Source organism: Arachis hypogaea, chromosome 17 (assembly GCF_003086295.3).
Source record: "Arachis hypogaea cultivar Tifrunner chromosome 17, arahy.Tifrunner.gnm2.J5K5, whole genome shotgun sequence".
In the NCBI taxonomy this organism is placed as follows: domain Eukaryota; kingdom Viridiplantae; phylum Streptophyta; class Magnoliopsida; order Fabales; family Fabaceae; genus Arachis; species Arachis hypogaea.
Genome location: NC_092052.1, coordinates 45347113 through 45370422, shown reverse-complemented (window position 1 = coordinate 45370422; position 23310 = coordinate 45347113). Strand labels below are relative to the sequence as shown.

At 32.8% G+C, this 23310-nt stretch overlaps 1 pseudogene; it reads left to right on the top strand.

Moving 5' to 3' along the window:
* Nucleotides 1-187: 187 nt before the first annotated feature.
* The window catches only part of LOC112764330 (aspartate aminotransferase, mitochondrial-like), a 61874-nt pseudogene continuing 38751 nt past the window's right edge, over nucleotides 188-23310 (top strand).

Below are 23310 nucleotides of genomic sequence, written 5' to 3'. Positions count from 1 at the left end.
CTATTCCTCTTATCTCTTTTTATTATTCTTTCTTATTTTATTTAAAATAGGCTCTTTTAATTCTTTTATGTTTGTAGGCTTCAATATAATCATTATCATTAAGAGAAACTTTTTTGAAGGGATTTATGGCAACCAAAACAGGCTCTGTTTTTATATGAATTGTACAAGATATGCCCATAAAGCTATTATGGCTTATGATCAAGGTTTTGCAAGCGGTGATCCAGAGTGAGATGCGAAGTCCATCAGGATTTTTCTTGAGGATGGTCATTTGATAGGACTTGCATAGTCATATGCAAAAAATATGGGACTGTATGGCCAGCGAGTAGGGTGTCTTAGGTAATTTTATATTTATCTTTAATTTTGCTTTTGTAAGTAGGCTATTACACTAGCCAATGAGTGATAATTCAAATAGCATAATCTTCTCATACTCAATTAAGAGGTTGTGGGTTCAAGTCTCTTATCTTTGATTAAAAAAAAAATAGGCTATTACACTAAGCACAAAAATGCTATAACACTCTCAATGGCTTTCATTGTAGTTGGGAAGCAATATATATTGAACTGTGATTATTCTTTTAGTACATAACATATATATATATACTATTTCGTACTTCAATTTAAGTTTTTTGTTAAATTGATTTTCGTAGTTCAGCTTTTGCAAATTTCGGCCTCCTTCTTAGCTTTCTGCTTGAAGCAGAGTCATAATAATTAAGACACGAGCTCTGACATGATTATTATGATTTTGTCTCCTCAATTAGTTCAAGTTTATTTCAGATGACCAATGGAATTACCAACATGATAATTCACTAAAAGAACATTTACTTGATAAACATAAGTAGAAGTGAAACTAACAACTTTGAAATGCCATGTGGAAAGAATCTTGGTCTTCCATAAATTCCCTTATTATTTAATATATTTCATTTTCTATAAAAATAGAATCATCTAAAATGTGTTTAAACATTGAAAATTCCTAATCTTGAAACCTTGGATTGACTTTCAATGACATTCATCAAAGGATAGAACTCATATTCTTAAGTTGCTTGCAGCGTGCTTTGTGAAGATGAGAAACAAGCTGTGGTAGTAAAAAGTCAATTGCAGCTACTTGCTAGACCAATGTATAGTAATCCACCTGTTCATGGAGCACTTATAGTTTCAACTGTTCTTGATGACCCGGAATTGAAGAATTTATGGCTTGAAGAAGTTAAGGTGGAATGCTCCTATATACACATGCTTTCATATTTATTTGTGTAATGCAAATGCATTGTGGTACTAGATCGTGCAAAATGCAAATACTTGAAAAGAATTAGTAAAATATTTCAATACAATATTTGTTGTGTCTTGAGTATTTTGTTAAATATGCTCTCTTTCTCTCTAACTCTTCTTCCTGGAAAAAATGTTAGCTACGATTTACATTGAACTTTTGTTACTGACCATGTTTCTATATGTAAGCAGTTTTAGCATATAACCTAAATAGTTTTGCTAAGGAATGCTCCTAGCTAGGTAAGGTACTCTTCAATTAAATGCAAGATTTAATATTTTCAATAATATTTTCAAAAATTTTAAAATGAGTTATGCTCTGTAAATTATATGCAATCACTCTCCATATAGTAGCTGTTTTATAAAATATTTATTTATTTATTTTTAAAAATATAATTTTTTAATTCTAAAAATATTGGTATTTTTTTATTCAATTTATAGTGTTAATAATATTTTATTTTATTTTATTTAATACCTAATAAATTTAGATTCAAATTTTCTTTTTTTTTTTTACAAGGTTGAATTGAAATAGTGCTATTGTATGATTGACAATTTTAATTTTTGTCATAATAACTATTTTCTCCTACTATAATGTTACATGTTAAATATTTTTTAATTTAATTTATACTGTAAATACTAATAGTAATATTTTATTTCATTGGTTACCGGATAAATTAAAAGAGATATAAGAGTTTGGTGTCCAATTATTTTTTTTATTTTACTCCTATCACTATAACCCAAAACAACCGATGCAGTTATCATTATTTCTACCATCATAAGAGCAGCCCAAAATAACCCATATGTAATTATCATTATTTCTACTATCATAAGAGCAGTTTGTTCGTAGAGTTATTGTTATTTCTACTATCTCATATATATTGTTTCGTACTCTTTTATTATATTATTATCGTTATTTATTTTTCATTTTTATTATCACTCTTTTCTAATTTTTTTCTATTTATATTGACATGGACGTTTATTATAAAAATAAAATTTTTAAAATTAATAAAAGGTAAAGGTATATCGTAGTTGGGATGTATTATTATTTAATGCTAAAGTAATACACAAAATACTATTAAGATATATTGGGATACATATATACAATAAATTATAGGAAAAAGGATTCTAATCGTTATAGAGTATATGAAAGGATAATGAATTCATTGTATCAATGAGACCAATAAACAATAAATTAAGTATTACTATATTAAATTGTATTGATGATACGTATTTTTATTTTAATATTAATAATCAAACGTGATAATAAATCAGGTTCGTCCACTCAAAATTTATTCTATTGGTTGGGGAGATATATTTAAAGCAAACAAAATTCAGGAAGATGATGAAAAGAGAAATATTGGATCAAAAGAATAAAAGATAATGAAATAAATTTTTATTATATAATAATAATATCGTCTATTTAGACGTATATACTAATTATGTTAAAAATTTAACATTTTTTCCAGTCATAAACTCAGAAGAGAACAACTAACTCATTTTGGTGACAAATAATATCATTACAGGTAACTATTATTAAATATAAATTCCTAATAAATCAGATGTAAAGTCATTTAGTTTACATTTTGTCATACATAAACTAAGATTAATGTCTTTTTTTGTCTTTACAAAAAATTCAGTGTAAAACAAGATATCTCAATTCTACAGGTTTTAATTGAATTAATTGGATTCATCCCTATAATAAGGAATCAATTTAATTGAATAATCTTAAATCGTTTATATAATTATTATTTTTATGGTGAAAAAATGTGACAGATTTTCAAGACTCAAGAAATTATTAATAAGGAGATGTATGATAAATTACGAAAAAAAATTTTCAGATACACAATTTTTATATTCTCCTATTTTGTTTATTAATTATTCTTATAGTTTGATATTTAAAAACAAAAAAGACAAGCATTCTCAATTCTTTTGTTTTTTCACTATTTATAGGAAAATGAAGTCTCTTCAAATCCAAATTCATATTTTGGCCTACCATTTAAAAAAAAATGAAGACAAATATAAATATTCATGATATTTAAGCAAAATTATCTTTTGTAAATAACTAACATGTATTTTAGTCACAAAAAAAACTAACATGTATTTTGATTTATATATACTCTTTTTAAATTAGGATAATATTATTATCATTATTTTTTTAACTATGTTTTTTCTAATAATATATATACCTCTTTATTGTGTGCTTTTATAATTTAACATTTTAAAAATATTTTATAGTAATTTTAAGATAAAAAAAATATGATATAAATAAGATCACGTCAATATTAAAATAATAACAAAAATATTTATCTAATAAATTTTGATTAATGAATAATATATTAACAAAAAAAATTAATTTTTTAAAAAACAATAGAAAAGCGACTAGTACCTGTTGAGCCACTAATAACTTACAACTACTGTGTTTTCTTCACCATCAATGCTAGAGAACCAACTTCTTTTTAGCCCACATTAGTCAATTTTTTTGAAATGATTTTATTTATTTTAAATTCTAGTTCTTAAATTATGAATCTTTAATCCTAAATTCTAAATTATATACCTTACTCGCTAAATCCTGCAAAAAAAGTTAGAACTTTTAGAATTAAGAAAAGAAAATTTGACTAATGTTGGTTAATTGAAGATTGATTTTTTTTTTTTATATATACTTTCTCTTTTTTCACAATTCGTCCGTTGTTTGCTTTTGCAGATTGGCATGTTCTCCTATAGTTGGTTGACATCTGAATAAGTTGATCATATGACGAGCAGAGTTTCTTATTTACATGATTCGTAATGGTCAAATAAGGTAACTCGTCTGGTATTCATTTTCTATACAAAGTTAAACCAATTTTATGCTAAATTGTGTGTTAACTTTCTCTCTGATTATTATAGTATGACTGGTCTTAATACTGGCAATATTGGATATGTAGCTAATGCTATTCACGAGGTCACAAAATCAGCTTAGATGATTTAACTGAACAAAGAGACTAAAAATTTTGTGTCCTATGAAATGTCAAACACCGAGTTGTCCTTTTTAGGACTCAATAAAATTAGAAATTTAGAACCATTCTTGTTATTATTGTTGACACTTTAACCGCGATGCATTTGTGGTTACGTAGTGATACCCTTGAGGGGTGGTTCATATTGAAGACCCCTCAGCATTTATATCTCCATTTTTTGTAGCACTATGCTATGCTTTTCATTACCTCTTCAACTTTTTCTAGCAAATAATAAATATTTGAGAAGTGGGTTGGAATTTAAGATTCGCTTATTTATGATACTATCACAGTGGATTTGTTTCTAATAATGCTTTGATGATTCAATTTCTAATACCACATGTCTCCATAATTGAATAGGGCAAGATTTAGTTAACATGTGTTACAAGATTATTAATTAAAAAAGTTTACATAAAATTCACGGATTTAGCTAACATGTGTCATAAGGGCATATGATAAGTTTATCATTAGTAAAAAATTTTAAATATTTTTATTTAATGAATGCAAAATAAATACATTAAAAACTTAATTTTTTTTTATATTTTCAATGAAAACATTTTTAATTTGTAAACTTAACATGCATGATACAAGATAGCTAAATCCAAATCACAAAATTTAAGTTTTTAATGTATTTGTTTTGTATTTATTAAAAAAAATTTTTAAAACTTCTATTAATAATAATTTTAATAATTATGTTATGTGTACATTAAAATCGATCAGCAATATAAAATACATGTTGAAATATAAATATACATTAAAAATAAATTAAAATACATTATATTTATATACAAATATATTAATGGCTGATTTTAATATAAAAATAGTATTTTTGTCATTTTAATGTGTTTTTAGCTAAATATAAACAAACAATATTGAGTTCAATTATTATATTTTTATTGAGATGTGTTATTTTAAATTAAATTATTTCATTTAACGAGTTATTTATGCTTTCTATCACAATTCACAAAATGAGATAGTCTAATGGAATTCACATCCCAACAAATAGAATTGTGTAGTTTTAAAATTTAAATACTTTGATAGTGGAAGCTTTAGTGTGCTGTTGGACAGCAATGGAAGTGGTACAAGAGTACTGGTCGTCTAGTTGAGAGAAATGTTTAAGAGATGGATTACGGTTAGACTTATCCTAAAAACCAACTTAAAAAATAAGGATTGCCTCAAATCTATAAAAATTGTTAGACTTTTAATTTTGATGTGATACTTAATAGACTTTCTATCAACTAATATCTTTAAATCTTAAATGGTGAAGTTTTTGGTGACCAAAATATTAATGGTTAAAGATGACTAAGAATTTACCTTTAAATGAAATAGTGACACTTGGTGGGTTTGGTTTTACAACTTTTCAATATTCTAAAAGATTAAGTAAGTGTGCAATAATTACTAAGAAGTTACCTTGTGAATAGAATTGTCATTTAAGGTTATTTTATGTGTTGTTGGGTCTTGGACAAAAATATTATTGGACCATTATGCAAAATAAAATCAAAACTATTCAAGTATAAGGTCCAATAATTTTTTTGGCACGATTATAAAATAAAATTTATTTCTTCAATAATTTGTTCCTTAATTTGTTTGTATTTGTAACGCCCTAACTACCAAAACTCACGCTTCCGGCTGCACGACTCTGATAGCTCGGACATTACGACGACATTTATACTATTTAATACTAAAATATGAGCCTGTTTAAAACTTTAAACCGTAATACCACTCCCAAAAATACTTTCGTTCGATAACGTACATCCATACATTCAATACACTTACAACAACTCACAAAGAGTACATCCATATATATACACATATATATAAATAATATTACAAGCATTACCCAATACAATTCTTATCCCTCTTACAGAATATATCAAGATAAAGGCGAGGGTATAATAAATAATAATCTAAAGCAATACAGAGCTTTTCAACAACAACAAAATAAACTCTTCGTGACTTCTGCGCCCATATCCTGAAAGGGAAAAAATATAAGGGGAGTGAGAACATCATCCTCGAAAGGGTTCTCAGTAGAGGGTTTTTGGGAATTACTGTAATAGGATACGTGAAGATAAACCGTACCAGTGATTAATAACCGTCTTATGCCTCTTTTCAAAAACAACGATTTACAATAAAAGAGGAATCGAAAATCTTTTCTGAAAGAGGAACAGTTCAATTCTCAAAAAAACTCAAAAACCTTTCAAAACGGTTTATTTATGTTGAACCAAAATAGCCTTTCATATTTTATTCCAAACCAGAAACACAAAACTGAAATCAACCATCGGTTCATCTCATTCCAACCACGGCTCTAGGCCCAAACAATCCAACCATCAACCAATCACCACAGTCCAACAGAGTCCCAGTAGCAAACACAAATAGGAAGATGCAAGCACAAACAAACAGTTATTACAAATAGAACAATTAGCAATTAATCACATAGGCAAACCAAGTATAATATGCACACCCAAACAATATCACATAGATGCATATGATGCATGCCTGTCCCTAGTGGCTGATGATATCATCTGTCGGTTATAGAGCCAACCCGACAAGTCCTGGTAGCTAACCATGGACAGAAACACCCATTGCGGAGCAAGTAGGTTTGAGCTACAACCCCATTGCTACTACCCGCTCAACCCAGAGCCAGTGGAATAACCACTACTGCGGCTACTACCCAGGCGGGTGCTTAAAAGCTCAACCTGGAGTGAGTGGAATCACCACTACTACCGTTACTACCCAGGCATCACAGTCTCTGACCTGGAGCAAGTGGGACGAACCACAACCCTTGCTACTACCCAGGAATCTCAAGTATATATTCATTAAGTCCCAATCATGGATCAACATCCATCTCAGCCATCCGGCTTAAATTCATAATTTATAGTCGGCCATACGGCCCATAACTCATTCGGCAATCAGCCATGAATCAATATCATATACAGCCATTCCGGCTCACGGTTCAATCCAGAACCAGCCAATGTTCATAATCATACACAGCCATTCTGACCCATGACAAAATAGCACTTCCACCATTCAACATCATTAAACTCATAAAATCAGCATTTAAGCCATAAATCACTTTTTCTCAATTCATTTCACTTTGAAATCAAGTTTCAACTCTTTTCAGCCTTGGCTTTAAAGATCTCATTTCTCAAATCATCTCAGGCTCATAAGCCAAATTTACTCAAAGTAAGTTCCCTTTTTAAAACAAAGCTGCTCTTGGCATCCTCTTTCCAAAACTTCCAAAACTATGGAAAGTTAAAGATTCAATTTGGGAACATTCAAAATCACCCATCCCACAATGGGATTTTATAACAAAGTTTCTCGGCAGAGTCCCAAGTCTTTAGGGGAGAATAACATAACTCATTTCGCCAAGTTCATTTAAATTCATTAAAAACCTTGGCTTCCTGATTTGAGCAATAAAATAGGATCTAAGTCAAACCGAGTCATATAATCTTTCACTTCTTCAAATCCGTTTCCTTTACTTAGGCAAAACCAACTTCAATCCCCATGATAAATTCTAGAACGTTTCAACGACTCAAAATTGTTTTAGTCTTGCAAGAATTCAGAATTCAAAGAGTACTTAAAACCTTTCTCAAAACATTTTAAAATGAAACTTGTCTGTAGACATTCAGGTTCTTTCAAAGTCATTGAAACTCCTCTAATTGAAACCCTCAAGTCAAATTCAAAGGCATAGCCATTGTCACAATTAAAACAGCTTTAAAACATAAGTTTCATCTAAATAACTTTCTCCCAAAAGAGATACAATGCTTTTCTTAAGAAGCAAGACTAAATCACAATTTCCTCTTTAATAATTCATTTCAAAAGCATGAATCATCCTTTTCTTGATAATTCAAATAAAATAGTAGGAGTCTTTAACTCATCATTTTTCCCGACAACCTTTCAATAAAGACTCGGATTTTATAGAAATTTTGGCAGCACCTCCCCTAAAACTTGGACTTTGCCACCCGGTTCGGGTCCCAACTAAACCGTTTCACAATCCTTTTCAACAGCCCAAAATCCAAAAATCAGTCCAAGGCAAGCCAAAATCCAACAGTCATCTCAATTCCATATTTCAAGAAAACCGTTTCAAAATCAAATCAATATTAACCGATTTAACTCATTTCCACAGCTTTAAAGAAACGGTTCAATAACAAATCTTTTGTCCAAAACCAAGTCAATTAAAGTAAACCAGGTTGAATTCAAAAGTGCATTCGACATTTTACATCATCAAACTAATTAACTCAATTCAGATCAATCCTCAACGGATTAAACTCAGATTTCAAATCTTTAAAGAATCAACTTCAAAACATTGCATCTCACAAAAACACACAACAATCCAGCCAAGCAAACATTCATAATCATTTGAGACAATCAATAAAACATAAGGCTGATACCATCACCAAATACAAAATTGTCTCACAACAGTATCCATATGTAATAATTCCAACATATAAAATATAGTTTTCGGAAAGCGCCCCTACCTCAAAACGCAAATTCCATAACCCAAACGCGTCACAGGAACATTCTCTCTTAACCCGAAATTACCAGCAGCTTGAATCACGGCTTCGCTCACTTTTGCAGTGACCACAGCAACTCTATTCGCAACACGTAACAACCAAGATTAACTCTCATAACAACAAATGCTACAACACCTCAACGTTTAACAGGACAGCGACTAAAAGGGTTACCGGAACATAAACGCTTGCCGCAAATAAGAAGTGACTGAACCTTGAAGAGGAAGCCCTGGTAGTGATTTCGGCAGTGGCAACTTGCAGCAACTCCTAGCACAACAGCCGTATCACACCAACTGAAACCAACACGCAGTGACTACGGTATCCTCGGAATTCAAAAAGGACAGAATCCTCAAATAAAACCCTTACCGGCAACTTTTTCCGGCGACGGCAGAAGTAGCCAGAAGCTCCGGCGGTGGTCCCGGTGGCCTCAGAACTCCGGTGACAGCGGTGACTGGATGCAGCTCCTCCAGCCCGCGTCTTCCTCTCTCCCAGTGGCGCTCGGTCTCAACCTTCCTCTCCTACACGACGCGGCGGCGACCGGCGCAGCTTGTGGCTCCACGAGGACTCCCTCTCTCCCAACGTCGCTCACTCACGGCGGATCAGGGAAGCAGAAACGGAGCTCCATCAATGGTGCCTTGGACCACATGTATCTAGGCAGCGGCGACCGCAACCACCGAAACGGCGTTCATGGCCTGGCGGTGGCGGAAAAGGCAATGGAGATGGTGACGGATCTGAGGCAGGGAGGCACGGCTGCACGAACAGAACCTTCCCTCTGCCGATCTCCCTCTCTCCTCAAGCTTCTCTCTCATTTAAATCTTGCCGGTGGTTGCCCTGGGAGCTCGACGACGGGGATGGCACACGGCAGCACAGCGGGTCGCGCTCCTCGCGTGCGCTCTCCCTCTCTCTGCCCTATCTCTTCTCCACCATAGGTGTGCGTTTGTTCGGTGTGTGTGGGTTGATGAAATCTGAGGGTGAGGTTATGAGGGGAAGAATGTGGGTGACGGCGGTGACTAACGGCAAGGCGTGGTAGGTTCGGCATCAAGGTGGGGACGGCAGTGGCAAGGCACAGCTGGCCGGCGAGCTGCTTCCTCCCTTCTCTCCGTTTCCTGCTTCTGTTTCTTTCCTTTCATGGAAAAGGAAAAAGGAAACCGTGTGTGCTGCTGCTTTGGGGGAGAAAGGGAATTTCGGCTGCAGCTGGGTGTGGGGGAAAAGGGAACCGGGTCGGGTAACGGGTCGCTGGGTTAGGGTTTCATTATTTTGAAAATTAGGGTTAGGGTTACTTTTGTAATTTCACTTAAAAATAGGGATAATATAGTAATTGAAACCCAAATTAAATCCAACACTAATTGTATGTATAAAAATACCATTTACTCATCCATTTTACAAATTACTTTCAATAGAAGGTCCAAATCAAATAATTAGAAATAATATACTTAATTTCTTCATTTTCCAAAATAGCAGTATTAATATTTAAAATATTACTTATCTAATCCAAATCATATAAAATTCTTATTATTTCACAACTATCAACTTTATAATTCAAATATAGAAAATAATCCAATAATTATAAAATTGGATAATAATCATAACTTGTCTCAAATTCAATAAATCACAACTTGCCTTAATTATCTTTAATAAAATAATTTCTGAAATTAAGGTTATAAATAACTATATGATTTGAGACTTGATCATAATAAGACTTTTCAACAGTTCTGGGTCTTACATTCTACCCACCTTATAAAAATTTTCGTCCTCGAAAATTGATACAAAACGAAAGAAATCTCATAACAGTTCACCCTTAAATACATTTAAGGAAGAAGCAAAAATATTTCAAAATATAAACATATATACGGTTCTCAAATACTTTGATTGTCATATGCATAAGGATGCCAAGGTAGAAGTGTGAGTGCAATGCAAACGCTACAAGGTAGGCTCAATACAAAAGATGACATGGGTCAAACATGTGATAGTAAGGTAAGGCATTGAAGGTTATAAAATAGGATGAGGTTACAACGTCGTGCTCAACATCCGTACACTAATCTCATCTCAACCTCAAAGCTTCAACCTTCCAACTCCATCAAACACTTTACAATTCCCATATCCGATCATAAGCCTAACAATCGCAAGCTCGTTTGCAAGGGACAAAACACCCACAACACATCATAACGTCACACACCTACCGCTTCACCTTTCATATACACATATCACGTCTTAAAGAACTAACGCATCGTGTTACTATGTCTACAAATCGCACGTGATATCAAAACAATTCTTGAGTCTACTCAGAAGGATACAAAATTTAGAACGGAGAGACAATTGTCAAGGGTAATACTCATAGATTTAAGAGAATGTATCCAATTTCCAGACAAACAAAGACGCGCAAGCAATGAAGTTTGCTAGAAATAAATCAATTGACAACTTCAAAGATAACCCTTGGATCAAAGAAGTTCAACAAGATCAATAGGAAGAAAACCAGCGCATCAGTTTGAAACAAACTCAAGCTGAGTCGAAGAAGTATAAGGTTTACAGAAGAGAATATTTCAAACCCAAGACAAAGCTCACAGAACTCAAGAGCACGATTAAAAGTACTTCTGAATACATTGTTCATAAAGGAACCGAAACTTGCGGAAAAACCACTTCGCAGTATAAAAGAAAAGTTGAGCAGCAAACATTCTTCAAGAGAGTAGCAAAAGCATAAATATGGCTTTACTTCAATACAATTTCATGTTAAAGTAGATCATGTAGAGTTTTAAAAATAAAATGCACACAGGTTTGGCTAAGAGCTAAAATATTTTCTCAAATATTTTAGAAAGATAATTAGATGCACAACTTAACCAAAAGCAGTTCATAAAAACTCGGAAGTAATCAAATGCTTGTTCAAAAATCCTCAAGGTTCATATTCAAGCAAGCGTGTATAACATTCATAGCAAGGGCGAAAGAGGAAGTTAAACTCTTTTTAGAAAGGAAACTCCGAGATAAAAATTTGCTTACAATTTGGTAAAGGAAATAAGTGGTGCGTTACAAACGAACAGGTCTCCACTAAACAAGGAAGCTCTTCAAAACTTCATTTAAAATAGCACATGCCAACTTTAAAACAGCTTTGTCAAAATCGAACAATGGTTTTAATCTCAGTCAAGCAACAGAAAATAAATTCTGTTTAATATTTCTTCAAAGAGAATTCAAAACTTCTTTAAAAAGTTCAAAACAAGACTCCAAAAGTGTTCTTGAAATCACCATCTCAGAAGAACATTCAAGAAGTTTAAGATGTACTAAAAAGGAGTCAAGCCATGCAAGAAAGGATCTTAAACCAAGATAGTTCAAACAAGATCCACTAGGCATGAAACATCAAACAAGATTTCAATTGATTCAAAAGAATACAAAAGTCATAGGAAAATACAACCCAATCATTAGTAATTTTCCCAAGGATAAATCTTTGACTAAAAACTCTTGTAAAGACAATGAGAGGATGAATGATGTACTATGTTTGAAACGAATCAAACTAACTCATATAAGAATGAGATTCACCAGAGAAAGGAAAGTTGAGATTGATTGTAGTGTTCCCAAAAGGTAGATGTATAATTAAAAACAGAATCACGTATGACATTCATAGAGGTGAAAAGCTTAAGAAGGAATGAGTTCTCTCATAAGAAATCCATGAGTCCAACATTTTCAAAAGAACAATAATGGCATAAACCATGTAGTATGCTAAATCAAACTCAAATCAAAATGAATTAAGTAAAGTTTATCAAACAAAACTCAACCGGGATGAAAGCGAGAAATCCTTTCTTTTCAAAATTTTGAAAAATATCCAAATACATAATCAAATGAAGATGTGCATTGGAACTATAGTAAAATTACTAGAAAGCCAAATTGTAATTTAAGGTAAATGTAGTTCCATAAACCAGTAAAAGCACAGGAGAGGTATTAGAAATAAATAGTTGTTAAACTGCATAAGAAATCTTCAAAGTTCATATATATAGATAAGTATATATCTATCCAACAGTAATTTTCATAAAACTCTCAAAATTAGCTGTAATCACTGTCAAAGAAGAGGAAAACTGAACCAACAAGTTCTCTAAAAATGGACTCGAAATCCGAAGTTAAAATGAACAACGAATTGGGACAAGTTCGAAACCATATCAAAGAATACATGAATCAAGAAGAATTCAAACAGAGGAAGATAGATGCAACAAGGATTTTAAACAAGCATATGCACTTAAGGTCAAACAAGAATGCATAAGATTAGAAGAATAGAGTTGAAAAATCAAACTGCTTCTCAAAAGGATTAGCAAACAAGAACTTCAAGTTAGGACATGAAAGAACAGGTCAACTCGAACAGAATCCAAGACACACAACTGAATAGCCTCGAGAAATAGTTTCCAACGTTCTCAAAACCCGCGATTCGCTTTGCTCAAAACTCATACATCATCTATGATAACCCATCAGTGCATATACATAATTCAATAGTATTAAGCCGGCCAAACTTAATACCAGGAATTATGCAATGCAAGACTAACGGCGTTAATTAATAGACCGTCATGTGCATAAAGCTCTAATTCTCGTCATTCGACAAGACCTATTACATGACAAATACTCAGAGTATGCAACTGAAGCATAGTCGGTCCATTCCTCAGGCTCTACAGGAAGGACTGGTCTGATACCATAATGTAACGCCCCTAACTACCAAAGCTCACGCTTCCGGCTGCGCGACTCTGATAGCTCGGACATTACGACGACACTTATACTATTTAATACTAAAATATGATCCTGTTTAAAACTTTAAACTGTAATACCGCTCCCAAAAATACTTTCGTTCGATAACGTACATCCATACATTCAATACACTTACAACAACTCACAAAGAGTACATCCATATATATACACATATATATAAATAATATTACAAGCATTACCCAATACAATTCCTATCCCTCTTACAGAATATATCAAGATAAAGGCGAGGGTATAATAAATAATTATCTAAAGCAATACAGAGCTTTTCAACAACAACAAAATAAACTCTTCGTGACTTCTGCGCCCATACCCTGAAAGGGGAAAAATGTAGGGGGGGTGAGAACATCATCCTCGAAAGGGTTCTCAGTAGAGGGTTTTTGGGAATTACTGTAATAGGATACGTGAAGATAAATCGTACCAGTGATTAATAACCGTCTTATGCCTCTTTTCAAAAACAACGATTTACAATAAAAGAGGAATCGAAAATCTTTTCTGAAAGAGGAACAGTTCAATTCTCAAAAAAACTCAAAAACTTTTCAAAACGGTTTATATATGCTGAACCAAAATAGCCTTTCATATTTTATTCCAAACCAAAAACACAAAACCGAAATCAACCATCGGTTCATCTCATTCCAACCACGGCTCTAGGCCCAAACAATCCAACCATCAATCAATCACCACAGTCCAACAGAGTCCCAGTAGCAAACACAAATAGGAAGATGCAAGCACAAACAAACAGTTATTGCAAATAGAAAAATTAGCAATTAATCACATAGGCAAACCAAGTATAATATGCACACCCAAACAATATCACATAGATGCATATGATGCATGCCTGTCCCTAGTGGCTGATGATATCATCTGTCGGTTATAGAGCCAACCCGACAAGTCCTGGTAGCTAACCATGGACAGAAACACCCATCATGGAGCAAGTAGGTTTGAGCTACAACCCCATTGCTACTACCCGCTCAACCCAGAGCCAGTGGAATAACCACTACTGTGGCTACTATCCAGGCGGATGCTTAAAAGCTCAACCTGGAGCGAGGGGAATCACCACTACTACCGCTACTACCCAGGCGTCACAGTCTCTGACCTGGAGCAAGTAGGACGAACCACAACCCTTGCTACTACCCAGGAATCTCAAGCATATATTCATTCAGTCCCAGTCATAGATCAACATCCATCTCAGCCATCCGGCTTAAATTCATAATTCATAGTCGGCCATACGGCCCATAACTCATTCGGCAATCAGTCATGAATCAATATCATACACAGCCATTCCGGCTCACGGTTTAATCCAGAACCAGCCAATGTTCATAATCATACACAGCCATTCTGACCCATGACAAAACAGCACTTCCACCATTCAACATCATTAAACTCATAAAATCGGCATTTAAGCCATAAATCACTTTTTCTCAATTCATTTCACTTTGAAATCAAGTTTCAACTCTTTTCAGCCTTGGCTTTAAAGATCTCATTTCTCAAATCATCTCAAGCTTATAAGCCAAATTTACTCAAAGTAAGTTCCCTTTTTAAAACAAAGCTGCTCTTGGCATCCTCTTTCCAAAACTTCCAAAACCATGGAAAGTTAAAGATTCAATTTGGGAACATTCAAAATCACCCATCCCACAATGGGATTTTATAACAAAGTTTCTTAGCAGAGTCCCAAGTCTTTAGGGGAGAATAACATAACTCATTTCGCCAAGTTCATTTAAATTCATTAAAAACCTTGGCTTCCTGATTTGAGCAATAAAATAGGATCTAAGTCAAACCGAGTCATATAATCTTTCACTTCTTCAAATCCGTTTCCTTTACTTAGGCAAAACCAACTTCAACCCCCATGATAAATTCTAGAACGTTTCAACGACTCAAAATTGTTTTAGTCTTGCAAGAATTCAGAATTCAAAGAGTACTTAAAACCTTTCTCAAAACATTTTAAAATGAAACTTGTCAATAGACATTCAGGTTCTTTCAAAGTCATTGAAACTCCTCTAATTGAAACCCTCAAGTCAAATTCAAAGCCATAGCCATTGTCACAATTAAAACAGCTTTAAAACATAAGTTTCATCTAAATAACTTTCTCCCAAAAGAGATACAATGCTTTTCTTAAGAAGCAAGACTAAATCACAATTTCCTCTTTAATAATTCATTTCAAAAGCATGAATCATCCTTTTCTTGATAATTCAAATAAAATAGTAGGAGTCTTTAACTCATCATTTTTCCCGACAACCTTTCAATAAAGACTCGGATTTTATAGAAATTTTGGCAGCACCTCCCCTAAAACTTGGACTTTGCCACCCGGTTCGGGTCCCAACTAAACCGTTTCACAATCCTTTTCAACAGCCCAAAATCCAAAAATCAGTCCAAGGCAAGCCAAAATCCAACAGTCATCTCAATTCCATATTTCAAGAAAACCGTTTCAAAATCAAATCAATATCAACCGATTTAACTCATTTCCACAGCTTTAAAGAAACGGTTCAATAACAAATCTTTTGTCCAAAACCAAGTCAATTAAAGTAAACCAGGTTGAATTCAAAAGTGCATTCGACATTTTACATCATCAAACTAATTAACTCAATTCAGATCAATCCTCAACGGATTAAACTCAGATTTCAAACCTTTCAAGAATCAACTTCAAAACATTGCATCTCACAAAAACACACAACAATCCAGCCAAGCAAACATTCATAATCATTTGAGACAATCAATAATACATAAGGCTGATACCATCACCAAATACAAAATTGTCTCACAACAGTATCCATATGTAATAATTTCAACATATAAAATATAGTTTTTGGAAAGCGCCCCTACCTCAAAACGCAAATTCCATAACCCAAACGCGTCACAGGAACATTCTCTCTTAACCCGAAATTACCAGCAGCTTGAATCACGGCTTCGCTCACTTTTGCAGTGACCACAGCAACTGTAACACCCTAACTATCAAAATGTCATGCTTCCGGCTGCGCCACTCTGATAGCTCGGGTATTACAACGTCTTTTAAAATATTTAATACTATAATATGAGCCTGTTTAAAAAATTTAAACCGTATAACCGCTCAAGAAACTTCTTATCTGATAACATACAACCACATTTACAATACAACCCACAATACTTACAAATATATATATATATATATACATCATATCAATATAAAAACTTCACACATTGAAACTCATATCCCTCTTGCGAAAATTGCTAGAGATAAAGGCGAGGGAAAAAAATAAAAACTAAGATAATACAAAATAATGTCGCATAAACAGAAAAGCGAATAAAACTCTTCTGAAGCTTCGTCGTTCATATCCTGAAAGGGAAAAACCTGTAGGGGAGTGAGAACATCGTCCTCGAAAGGGTTCTCACTATAGGGTTACAGAATTGCTATAATAAGATACGAAAATAAAACCGTTTTTAAAGTACAGTGATTAATAACCGCCTTATGCTTCTTTTCAAAACCAAAGATTTCATCTTCAAAATACGGAATCCTTTCTAAAAGGGAAAGTTGTTAATTACTCAGAAATCTAAAAGCCTTTTTAAAAGTTTTTCCTAGACAGCATGAATGACCAAATTGTTCCGTGCATAGGTTCATTAAGTCTATGTTGAACCAGTTTAGTTTTTCATACTTTTCTAAACCAAAAGCACAAACTAAACATAGCATTCAGCCCATCTCATAATCAACCACGGCCCTAGGCCCAACCAACTCAATCAACAACCAATTCTCAGCCACAAACACAAGTAAGAAGGTTCAAACACAATCAAGCATTTATATCAAGTAGAGCAATTAGCAATTAACATAACTATTCACATAGGCAAACCAATTATAATATGCACACCCAAACAATGTCATATAAATGCATATGATGCATGCCTGTCCTACTGGCCATGAGCTCATGTGTTGGTTATGTTGCCAGACCCGACTCAGATAAGCGGGATTAAACCACCATCCTTATCCGTAGGTTCCACAAGCAAGCGGGATTAAACCACCATCCTTGCCCGGAACACGCAAGCGGGATTAAACCACCGTCCTTGCCAAATAATTTATCAATATGTGAGTGGGATAAAACCACCATCCTCACTGCAGGCGGGACAAAACCACCATCCCTACACAACGGTTTACGCACTGAGCAAGCAGGATTATACCACCATCCTTGCCAGGCCAAAAATTCTCATTATATTCTCAGTAATATCCACAGTCAATCAGACTCAAAATCTTATTTCAACTTTTCCTCAAAATCAATTCTCTTTCAAATCTTAGTCACTTAATATAAAATTTTACAAAACTTCCAAGAGACTTTCAATCATCACCTTAAAACAGAACTTTCTTTGAGAAGACACAAGACTCTAGGGAAGAATAACCTGCCTCACTTCTTAAGCTCTTTAGAAATCCTCGGAATCATAGTTACTCAAACTGAAATCATTTAAAATGGAGACTTAAAACCAAAACCAAGGCATGTAAGCCAAAAGTTCTGAACCAGTTTCAAAACCAACATTATTTAAATCCAAAAACCCAATTTCTTCTTATTCTTAAATCGGAAACTTTCCCAAAGGCTCAGATTTGTTTAGTTAAAATTCAGAGAATACTTCAAAAGCAATGCGAAATTAAGTAACTAAAGTTCAATTTTCTTTAAAATCCGCTAAAAATCCTCCAAGGGTACTTCTTTGACCAAACCGCAAAACATAGGTCCCCTCATGTTTAAATCAAACTTAAAACATAAGCTTTCTTTAAAAGATTAAACTTGAATCACCTGTTTCTTAATAAATCAAGAACCAAACAATAGAACCTCTCGAATCCAATCCTTTTCTAAATCATATTTGAAAACAAAATCTTGAATTTCATAAAATTTCGGCAGTATCTCCCCTAAAACCACTACAAGAATTTGACAAATTAGCGACGAATTTTTGCGAGAAATATTTTTTGTCACTAATCCGTCACTAACTTGCGAGGAATTAGTGACGCACTAACGACAAAATTAATAAGCGGTCACAAAATACCCGAACTTGAGAAAAACGACTGATTAGCGAGAGATTTACGAGTAAGTTTGTTTCTCACAGATTGACTTTTATAGCTAAAAAAAGAGCGAGAAAAATTTTCTCGCTAATTTCTCACAAATTAATTAGCGAGTGACAATGTTCTAGCAAATCAGTCACTTAGGAGTTCAATCGAATAAAAGTAAAGTAGTGAGAAACAATTCACACACTAGTTCGTCGCTAAATAAACTTTGTGTGAAAAACTCTAATTAGTGAGGAACAATGTCCTTAGCTAATCTGTCACAAAGACTTGAAATGTATTCTGCGATTGACAAATTCCTAGCTAATTTGTCGCCAAAGTTTTTATTTTTAGCGAGCAATTTGTTTCTCGCTAATTTGTCGCATAATATTGTAAAATTAAAAATTAGGGTAGTGACAGAAAACAGTCGTCGCTAACTCGTCGCAACGGATATATCATTCAGCTAGGAAAGTGTTCCTTGCTAATTAGTCGCTAAAGTAGAAATACGGATATTGAGTGCCTATGACCTAAGTAGCAAGAAATTTGCAACTGTTTAACAACTGACACACTTCGTTCGCTGATTTCAAGTCGCTGATTAGCGGGCGAAATACATTTGTCGCTAAGTTGTCGCAAGTTTAATTTAGCTAGTGACTTGGCAACTGCAATCTTGTCGCAAAGCAAAAGCTATATCCTACCTATTTTGTAGCAAATTACTCGCTAATCTCGTTGGAAATCCGTCGCAGAGTTATAACAAATCCAAAGTTGATCGAAAAAATTTTAGAAGTAACTGGTCGCAATTGAGTCACTAATCAAAAGCTTATTTAGTGAGGAATTAGCGACCGTTTAGCAACCGATATACTTTTCTCATTTATTTCATGTTGCTACTAATTTGTTAGAAAAAATGTTAGTCCTTATTCTGTCCTTATTTCATGTTGCTACTAATCACTAACCTCTATATAAATCCATGGAAAATTCATAAAAAATTTGAAATAAATTTGCCAAACACACTAATGTAATTTGTCACAATTTTGTCACTAATCTAAAGCAATTTTAAACGAGAGAATAATTAAGGATTTGGATCCTCTAAAGTTTGAATTTTACTTTAGAGAGTAAAGTGTGATCTTCTACTCTTGAATAGTTTCTCTTTCATATTTATTCTTGGTTCCACTTATGAAATTAATGATGAGAGATCACACTTTACTCTCTAAAGTGTAATTCAAATTTTAGAGGATCCAAATCCAATTATTAAAGTACCAAAGTTGTGACTAATAATTAACTAGCTAATTTTTAATAACTAATAATTTATAATATTCTAGCAAGATGTCAATTCTAAAAAATTTCAAACAATTCAAATCAAAAGCTTTTTCTTAAATTTTTTGTTCCAATTAAACCACAAATTTGTTAATATATTATTATTGTTAAAAACTCTTCACTAATAAAAATCTTGACTACTTTTTTTTATACTGAACACGTACATTACGCATTAACTTCACTTCTTATATAGGATGTTCTATGTAATTTCTTTCTCCCATGGTTCTTATCATTTTTTTTTGTTTTTGATAAATTAGTTAGAAATGATTTCATTTATTCAAAAATTTTATTTTTAAAATATTAAAATAAACTAAATTAAATTTCTTTTAAATTAACCTTATTTAATTAAGACTTTTAAATAATTTTTTAATAATTAGTTATTATACATAATTAAAATGTAAATAATTGTAAGATAATAAAAATAAAAAAATTTAATTTAAATAATAAAAATTTTTAAATTTAATCTTATGAAAAATAAAATAATTAAATAATTTTATATTTTAAATTAAAATAATTATTTTAACTCATTAATAAATTAATAAATAAATATTTGATATATTTTAAAAATAATTTTAATATATTATAATATTATAATTATACTAAATTACTATTAAGAACTAGTTATCTTAAAAATTTTTAAATTATTCACACCGTTCACAATTCTCTTTTTAAAAAGATTTAAATCCTCTAAATTTTAAATTTTATTTTAAAAATAAAATAAAATCTTTCACCATTTATATAAATGAGAAACAAAAAAAATATAAAAAAATCTATTCAAAAATAAAAATAAGGCTTTACCCTCTACAATAAAAATTTAAAATTTAAAACATCTAAATTCCCCCCAAACACAACCCCACTCACTCCCAAATGAGTGAAATGCGCTAGGCGCACTAGTAACCCTAACTCCCTCTTCACTCTCCAATCCTCAGCGCCGAAAATCCTCATCCCCTCATTTCTCACAGCATTAAAACTCCTCCCTCTCCTCCGCCATTGACGTCGCCGGACGGCACCAACCCTTGCTCGTGTCCTGCGACCCTTTCCTCTTCCCCTCCCTTCCTCGTAGCACCTCTCTCTCTCCGTCGTCCTCCCTGGCAAGGCTCCACGCAGCAGCAGGCCAGCAACACATCGTCGTTCTCCACACAGGCCATAGCAACTCTCCATCAGCAGTGCAGGACGCCGTCGTCCTCGTAGCGCCTCTCTCTTTCCGTGGTCCTCCCTGCACTTTGCCACTCCATCATCAACTCATCAAGAATGGAGAGTCGGGTTGGTTCTTCAATTTATGATTCAGTCTCTTCTTGCTATTTTTTGCTTTTTGATTTTCGATCTCTGTTCTTGCTATTGTTTGTTGTTCTTGCTATTGTTTCTCTGTTTTTCATTGCACTACTGCTATTATTTGTTGTTGCTATTTCTTGCTATTAATTTGTTCTTGCTATTGATTTGTTGTTCTTCAGTGCTAGCTGCTGCCAGCCTGCTACTGTAATTTTTTTTTAATTTGTTAATTGTTATTGATTTTAATTTATTGATTTTAATTATTTGAGCGTGACTATATTCAATGATATTTTGTCTGAGATGCTAAGAAACTTCTATATGGACAATGATTACAGAAAGCAGTGGGATAAGACCGTGTTTGAGTATAATCAACTGCAGGCTTATGAATCTAAGGGTGTTGAAGTTGGCCGTACAGTTAAGAAGTTCCCACTTTTGAGGCCTAGAGAATATAAATATCCGCTACCATTCCTCTCTTGTCTCATATGGTTTGGCTTAATTTTTCCCTTACTTGAAAGATTATGGATGTTTGTGATTGTGACGAATCATTAACTAATCATAGAACTTGTTGCACGATTAATTCTTAATAAAGGGTGAATGGCATTCCTATTTGACTTTTATTTCACAAATAGATTTATAATTGTCCATAAAAGGTTAATTTATGATGATCCATTAAATTTAGGTAGAAACTACAATTATCTCTATGTAAAGTTAACAGATAAGAACCGTTAGATGATTTGACATATTTGACGAAATTGTCATCTAATAATCTTCAACTATCAATTTCACATGCAGACAACTGTATGCAATTTTTTACCTTAAAGTTAATGCATTTATCTATATTATTATGTAAACTTGTTGATTTTCAGTTTTGTCTTTAGCAAGTAATTGAAATAATTAGTTTATAATTTATAATATTGTAGTGAACGAATTCATTTTCTGTTCCATGTGTTTAGCTTTAAAGAACTCAAAGTCGGCTAGAGTTTCTTTTAGAGGATTGTCCATATGAGCAAAATCCATCTGATTTTTATGAAACAACAGATCAGCTTTTGGAACCTCTGCTCCTCTGTTATGAATCTCTGGTGCTTTCTCCTACTGCTACTTTTCATGCTATAATGAAATATCTTACCCCAAAAGCTTAAGCTATTGGTAGAGGTACATGATCATAAATGGTTATATATTTAATATGTAATCTCACAATAATCTTTTTCTTGAGTTTTAAGCTTTGACAATACACATACCACATGTAACCTATGTTAAATTCAATTAATACATAGAAGAATGAGAAACAATTTCTGTTATAGGCTTTGATACCATGCGTGAATTCTATCTCCTAAACGCTTAAGCTGTGGGGTAAGGACTCAAATAGTTATATATACCCTTCAAAGTTGTCCTTTCAAAGTTTTATTTTAACTCTCGATTTCCTCAGCAATCATGTGGACCTGCAGTGCTAGCTGATGGTCGACTAGCTGACTTAATTCGAAGAGTTTCTACCTTTGGAATGATGTTAATGAAGCTTGATTTTCATCAGGTATGAATAATATGTTGCTCATTTTTCCTTTTATAATCACATGTGCCCTGAAAATTAGATCTATCATAGGAATCTACTAGACATTCTGAAACAGTTGATGCAATTATCAAGTACTTGAGAATGGGTACATACAGTGAGTGGAATGAAGAGAAGAAATTGGACTTCTTAACCAAAGAGTTGAAATGGAAAAGACCATTGGTTCCTCCTATTATAGAGGTGAGATAAATTGTTTTAAAAGTTGCTAGTCTAATGGATGGAGGATTTTTCTTAAGAGTAAGAACCTAAATGGTCCCTTTTATATTTTTGCTTCACAAATTAGTGAGTAATTAAAGAAAATTGATTGTTTAATTTCTCTCTTTTAAAATATTAAGCAAATGAGTCTCTTATAAAACAAAAGAATAAATTAATCTTTTAAAATTTTAAATAGTTTAATTAATTCCTCTACCAAATTATACTTTTACAAAATTATGGAGTAATCATTTTATTTGGAATTAATATGTTTAATTCTAAAATTTAGGAGTAGTTCATCAATTTTATTTCTATAAGAACTTATCACTATATCGGGTGCAAAACTTAACCATAAAATAATAAACTGTATTCTATTCTCTTGTGGTTTGAGTATATGAACTAATTTCAAAGTCATGGAATTTTCTCTTTCTATTTTCTCGTGGAAACAAAAATATGATAGTATGTATTTAGGATGTTGGAGAAAAGTTATATACACATATG